This window comes from Lissotriton helveticus, chromosome 2_2 (genome assembly GCF_964261635.1).
Source record: "Lissotriton helveticus chromosome 2_2, aLisHel1.1, whole genome shotgun sequence".
Classification (NCBI taxonomy): domain Eukaryota; kingdom Metazoa; phylum Chordata; class Amphibia; order Caudata; family Salamandridae; genus Lissotriton; species Lissotriton helveticus.
In genome coordinates, this window is record NC_136060.1 from 10,924,739 (window position 1) to 10,932,025 (window position 7,287).

A 7,287-nucleotide genomic window follows, 5' to 3' on the forward strand; every position below is an offset into this window, starting at 1 on the left:
TGGGTCCAAACTGGGGTGGCATAGAGCAATGGATTTAATCCAGCTCTCTTGACTGGGGGAGAATGTTTGAATCATTCAGCATTCCGTTCTAAGCTGGGTAGGCAGAAAGTTCCATTCTTTGGTCCCTAAGGCAGCTATTGTCATTCCCCCTCTAGATGTTAAATTGAAAGTGGGGGCTGTTAGGAGGTTCTCTGAGGATGACCGCAGGATTCGATTCGTGGAATACGGTCTGAATCTGGATTGTGGGTATTCTGGCCCTATTTTCTTTGTGGCTTTGTAAATAATGGTCAGGATTTTAAAGAGAATCCTCTTATGGACAGGCAGAAAGTGAAGAGTTCTACGTGCTGCTCCTGAGGAGGAGCCTTTAGGCCATTTAAGTACCAGCCACACTGCATTTTTGATGACTTGCAATCTTTTTAGGATCGTCCTTTTTGTTCCAGTGAACAGACTATTGCAATAATCAAGGCATGATAGAATTAGGGCTGCTGCAACTGTTTTTCTGGCAGATAGTGGGAGAAGCTCAAAAAACTTTCTAAGAGTTTTTATCATTTGAAAACAAGTACCAGCCACAGCTAGGGCTTGCTTATGGGAAGATAGTGTGTTATCAAATTTGATCCCCAAATTTCTCACTGTATCCACTGTGTTAGAAAGTGGAGTCAAATTTGAGGCCACCACTGATTGGGCATGAATAGGTTTGTTTTTCTAAACAGCATAATTTCCGTCTTTGCGCTGTTGCATTTGAGATGATTCCGTTTCATCCAATCATCACTGCTGTTAGGCAGTGGTGAAACTTCTCTTCTGCTGCTGTTGAGTTTTTGTCAAGAGTAAGAATAAGCCATGTGTCATCTGCATATGCTGTGGCTTCCACATCAAATGTGGCCATCAAGGAGAGGAGAGGTGTCATATAGGGATTGAAAAGAGTTGGGCTCAGGGATGAGCCCTGGGGGACCCCTGATGACAACCGTTTTTCTTTAGATTTGTAACATCCCAGTGTCACTATCTGATGCCTATTTTCCAAAAAGGATGTGATCCAGGCCAATGCCTTGTTAGTAATTCCACTACTTGCCAGCCTATCTCTCAAAATGTCATGAGAGACAGTATCAAACGTCGCTGATAAATCCAACAGGACCAGTACCGCGTTCTTACCCTGATCCAGGGCAGACTTTAATGTCTCTGTGGTATGGAGTAGTACTGATTCTGATGGAGGCCGGGTCTGACCCCCGATTGTTTAGGGTGAAGGTTATTGGTTTCTTGCAAGAAATCATTAAGTTGTGTGTTTACTCATTTCTCGGCTATTTTGCTCAGGCATGGTAATAGTGAAATTGGTCCCAGATTGGAAAGTGTAGTAGGATCAGAAATTTTCTTTTTTTGAAGAGGCTTAACAGCAGCAATTTTTCAATTTTCAGGAACTCTCCTTAGCCTAAAGGTAGAATTAATTATCTGGTTGATAACAGGAGTTATGGCATCTACCAATGCATGTAAAATCTTAGGGGGGCAGGAGTCGAAGAGTGAACCTGACTTGCCAGAAATTGTGTCCACCCTAACCCTTGCCCTGATCTCTTGACTGGATGAGAGTACTCTGCTTAATTCAGAGACTCTGTCCATCACCACCCCTTGTTGTAAATAATTTTGTCCACCCTAAGCGTGGAAGGGTATACTCAGATGTGAGTCCCTTGCTCATTGCACCATCAGGATTCAAGCAAGCCGGGCCGAAGACGGCTGGAATGCCAGAAACCGGTCCCCGGAAGCTTGTTTCCTTCCCAGTGTAAGAATTGGCTTTTGTAGTCTGGTCTGCCCTGTTCCCATGATGCACTGGGCCAGGGACAGACTAATTTGCATACAGCCAGGTTCTGAAACTGGGATGGTGCAATGAGCTAAAAAACGGTGTTGGATCTAGCCCTGATCTCTTGACTGGGTGAGAGTACTCTGCTTAATTCAGAGACTCTGTCCATCACCACCCCTTGTTGTAAATAATTTTGTCCACCCTAAGCGTGGAAGGGTATACTCAGATGTGAGTCCCTTGCTCATTGCACCATCAGGATTCAAGCAAGCCGGGCCGAAGACGGCTGGAATGCCAGAAACCGGTCCCCGGAAGCTTGTTTCCTTCCCAGTGTAAGAATTGGCTTTTGTAGTCTGGTCTGCCCTGTTCCCATGATGCACTGGGCCAGGGACAGACTAATTTGCATATAGCCAGGTTCTGAAACTGGGATGGTGCAATGAGCTAAAAAACGGTGTTGGATCTAGCCCTGATCTCTTGACTGGGTGAGAGTACTCTGCTTAATTCAGAGACTCTGTCCATCACCACCCCTTGTTGTAAATAATTTTGTCCACCCTAAGCGTGGAAGGGTATACTCAGATGTGAGTCCCTTGCTCATTGCACCATCAGGATTCAAGCAAGCCGGGCCGAAGACGGCTGGAATGCCAGAAACCGGTCCCTGGAAGCTTGTTTCCTTCCCAGTGTAAGAATTGGCTTTTGTAGTCTGGTCTGCCCTGTTCCCATGATGCACTGGGCCAGGGACAGACTAATTTGCATACAGCCAGGTTCTGAAACTGGGATGGTGCAATGAGCTAAAAAACAGTGTTGGATCTAGCCCTGATCTCTTGACTGGGTGAGAGTACTCTGCTTAATTCAGAGACTCTGTCCATCACCACCCCTTGTTGTAAATAATTTTGTCCACCCTAAGCATGGAAGGGTATACTCAGATGTGAGTCCCTTGCTCATTGCACCATCAGGATTCAAGCAAGCCGGGCCGAAGACGGCTGGAATGCCAGAAACCGGTCCCCGGAAGCTTGTTTCCTTCCCAGTGTGAGAATTGGCTTTTGTAGTCTGGTCTGCCCTGTTCCCATGATGCACTGGGCCAGGGACAGACTAATTTGCATACAGCCAGGTTCTGAAACTGGGATGGTGCAATGAGCTAAAAAACGGTGTTGGATCTAGCCCTGATCTCTTGACTGGGTGAGAGTACTCTGCTTAATTCAGAGACTCTGTCCATCACCACCCCTTGTTGTAAATAATTTTGTCCACCCTAAGCGTGGAAGGGTATACTCAGATGTGAGTCCCTTGCTCATTGCACCATCAGGATTCAAGCAAGCCGGGCCGAAGACGGCTGGAATGCCAGAAACCGGTCCCCGGAAGCTTGTTTCCTTCCCAGTGTAAGAATTGGCTTTTGTAGTCTGGTCTGCCCTGTTCCCATGATGCACTGGGCCAGGGACAGACTAATTTGCATACAGCCAGGTTCTGAAACTGGGATGGTGCAATGAGCTAAAAAACGGTGTTGGATCTAGCCCTGATCTCTTGACTGGGTGAGAGTACTCTGCTTAATTCAGAGACTCTGTCCATCACCACCCCTTGTTGTAAATAATTTTGCCAGAAAGAATGGCTTTCCTATATTGTTCCAACCCAATCTCTTTGAAAACATGTGAGTTTGCTTTTTATTCCTGAAGTTTGGGGTTTAGTAGGCAGGGGAGTTTGATCCGTGAAATCTTTCTTTAGGTCAGTGATTTTGTTGTAAAAATAAACTCAGCAATTTGATTGCAGAGGGCCTGTGATGGAGGTATTTCTTGTTCTAGTATGAAAAAAGAGAGTACTCCCAAATATTTTGAGGCCCAGAGGGGGGAGACAAACCATGCAACAAGGAGACAGAACCTCTTGGAGGGCCTATATTTCTTTCAACATTGAATATATCCTAAATGTTTAGTCAAAAGATGCCAAAAAAAGATCTTTGAAATGTTATTCAAACATGGAATTCCTGGACATTTGGGTGCGACATACAGATGGCAAACTGACAGTCGATCTATACCGTAAACCCACTGCCAAAAACACCATCCTTGAACATGGCAGCTATCACCCTAACTGCCAAAAAGATTCCATTCCGTTTGGCGAGTTCTTGCGAATAAAAAGAAACTGCACATCTATAAAAGATTTCATGATTCATGCCAACCAACTCACGGAACGTCTACTAGCAAGAGGATACCCCAAACGTCTTGTACGTAGCTCTATGAAAAGAGCAAAATATTATAACAGAGATGCCCTACTAAACCCAACTCCAAAACCTCAAGACCAGAAATTGGTCTGTGTTCTGAATCATTCCACTATTAACAACAAAATAAGGAAGGTCATCTACAACAATTGGAAGATACTGAACACAAATGATCAGGAAAGCAGATTAAGTAAACCTATCCTGGCATTTAGAAGAAATCAAAATCTCTGCGACAAACTGGTACACAGTAGGTGGAAAGGCCAAATAAAAGACAAACAGCAGACCATGGATGGAAACCCTCTGCCAAAGGGCAATCACAGATGTGGTAACTGCCACGCATGTGACCAAGTAATTCCCGGCGAGAAATGGACCTATGGACAAAAACAAGGAAATCTAAAGGAAATGACAAATTGCAGAACTAAAAATGTCATATATCTTATTATATGTCCGTGTGACATAGGATATATAGGGGAAACATCACGAGAGTTCCGCATCAGACTCTCGGAACACAAATCTGCAATTAGAACTCAAAAAATCAATGCCCCTATGGTGTCCCACTTTGTCCAGTATGATCACAAGGAAAAAGACCTACGATGGCAAATTTTAGAGCGTGTTCATGCCCCTCCTGGCAAAGACCCATCGATTTATCGCAAAAAACGCGAAACCTTCTGGATACATCATCTGGATACAGTTCGCTTTGGGCACAACGAAGAAATCTCGTGGATAGTCACACTATAAAAAATATGGCCACATCTGTAACTAACACCCCTGCCATCCATATATGTTCTCTCAGCTATTTCCATCTAGCTCCGCCACATGAGATGCTTGCAAAGTCTTACAAATGATACCCTGTGTCAAACATTATGTAAATCGTGGTATAATCCGCCACAATTTGGTACCTTACTGTATAATTCTCCCAAGTTCAGTCGTCGTACATATTCTCTCTCCACTATAAGATGGCTGCCAGTGAGCATACTATCTGACCTTTAGTCCTACCACTATGTTTCGCCAAACAACACAGCATTAGTCTTATCTTAGTGTTTATGATTCTCCACCTGGCTCTAGTTGCGATATTATATTTAAATCGCCACACATGCCTGTTCCAGCCTCACAGCGGAACTTTTTCCACAGAACCCCCGGTCGTGGCAGTAGCTCGTTTAGAAGAAGGTAAGAACCGCTCCCCCAGCTCTAGCCTGTTACTGCTGTTGCAAGTATCTCGTCTTTCTTAACTGCACCACCGGCGAATTTCAAATCACCCTCTCTGACGGCACATAAAGCCTTGCTTAAACAGCCCGTGCATATTTCTGACCGACATGTCTTTTTAACTTCAGACACGGTCATCCACCTATTGAAGAACTGAACCCTTGGAAGCGCTGCATGCAAGAAACACAACGTTACTAATCAGGTACGACAATCTGCCCGTAAGCCCCATTTAGCATGTCACAAAAGTGTTTCACTTATCTAACAAGCTATAGCTTAAAATGATGAGACAATGCTTGAATGTGAAGCTGTTATTTCTTTAACGAGCGCTCAGCTTCTGTCCTTTTCTGAAAGTGTCCTTTTTCATCAAACGCTGCACTTACTCGAAAAGCTACAGCCATATCTCCATGCTAATGCAACAATGTTTCACTGTGTAGCGGAGTCAGCTATAAATAACGCTCAGCCTCCGATGTAGAAAGTCAGCTACAATGTTTCACTGGGTAGCGGAGTCAGCTATAAACAACGCTTAGCTTCCAATGTAGAAAACTAGCTAAATATCACAAGCATTTTCTATCGTTTAGTCTTTCCACACTAGAGTAGCTTAAATGAATTAAGATCAACATGGTGTGCTTCAAAATCTCTTTTTTTATATATTTGACTACCTTATTATACAGATCATGGCGCCCTAAACGAAGCTCCCTAAGGTTTTACTGACAATACATCGTGTACTTCCTAACAGGTAATGCAATCACAATTTAGTATAATTTCACGTTAAGCACGGTTCCAGCCCATTGTTCACCTACATTTTTTGCATCTGTACAGAAACTACCTAACTGCCCTGAGAAAACGCCCCGGGTGGCTCCAAAAAATTAAGGAAATCTTGAGGCATGGGCCTCTCATTCTGAGGTAATTGACAAATAATTAAACCAGCATTATTAATATAACACCCTTTGGCCCATAAAACTACAGAAACTCTCTGTACTTTAACTTTCAGCACACACCTCAAAAAAGTCCAGCAAGAATCTTAAACATTTATATATGCAGCCTCTTCAAAACATAGGTAACCCCTATACTTATATATATATATATTTCTCAAATAAGGGTAACAGCGCACTACCACAGACCCTAAAAGCACTGCATGCTTTAGGCATTTTGCCAATCACTCTAGGTGCTTTAGACCTAGTGGGTTCATTGTTTCTGATTTCTTCTCTTTCTTCTATCCTCTTATTATGTGGACTAACCTTGTTCTTAGGTCTACCTAACCATACTTAGCAAGAGTGCTAGCTAGCTATGAGTTTTCAGCAAACTCCTAAAATATGTAAAGCATATGTGTGTATTTACATGATGCCAAAAACTAAGATGTAAAAATGTAAAAAGTAAAAGAGTTCATGATACTTATATATTTTTCCTATTTTTTGTTTTTTCAGAATTTTGTATGTTGCCCTCATATTTTAAAGATTTTGTGTCACTTGCCTGTTAGTCTTTTGTCTTTGGCCCTGAGGAAGGTGGCTTTCCACCGAAACGTACGTCGGCCCAACACCCCTGTCTTGGATACGCTTTGGTCAAGTACATCATAACCAACAGAACCACTCCATCTAGGTTCCTATACGTACCCTCTCAAATACACCTTAGAGCTACCACTTATGTTAGTCAATGTCTTGTATAATTTTGTTTAGCTGTATTTGTTAGGTATGTTCATTATTATATTTTGATATTGTGTGACAAATGTGTGTTTTTGTGTCTCTGATCAATAGGATCAATTGTTACTAGAGGGCATTTTTGGTATGATAGGACTATCACCAAATGTATGTAAAATGTTGATTTGTGAAATGATAATGCAATGTATTTTTTATATATGAGTCTTTAAAAAAAAAAAAAAAAAAAAAAAAAAAAAAAAAAAATTTATTATAAAAAAAAAAAAAAAAAAAATGACAAAATAGTCTAATAAAAATGTTCCATGTTTGAATAACATTTCAAAGATCTTTTTTTGGCATCTTTTGACTAAACATTTAGGATATATTCAATGTTGAAAGAAATATAGGCCCTCCAAGAGGTTCTGTCTCCTTGTTGCATGGTATTTCTTGTTCTAAACTTTTAGGGTTTTTGA

At 42.1% G+C, this 7,287-nt stretch overlaps 1 long non-coding RNA gene across 1 annotated transcript; it reads left to right on the forward strand.

Moving 5' to 3' along the window:
- Positions 1–5,083: 5,083 nt before the first annotated feature.
- On the forward strand, positions 5,084–5,896 carry LOC144821707 (uncharacterized). Its single transcript, XR_013608398.1, has 3 exons — positions 5,084–5,147; positions 5,312–5,385; positions 5,855–5,896. It is a non-coding gene; the product is annotated as an uncharacterized LOC144821707 (long non-coding RNA).
- The last annotated feature ends 1,391 nt before the right edge of the window (positions 5,897–7,287 follow it).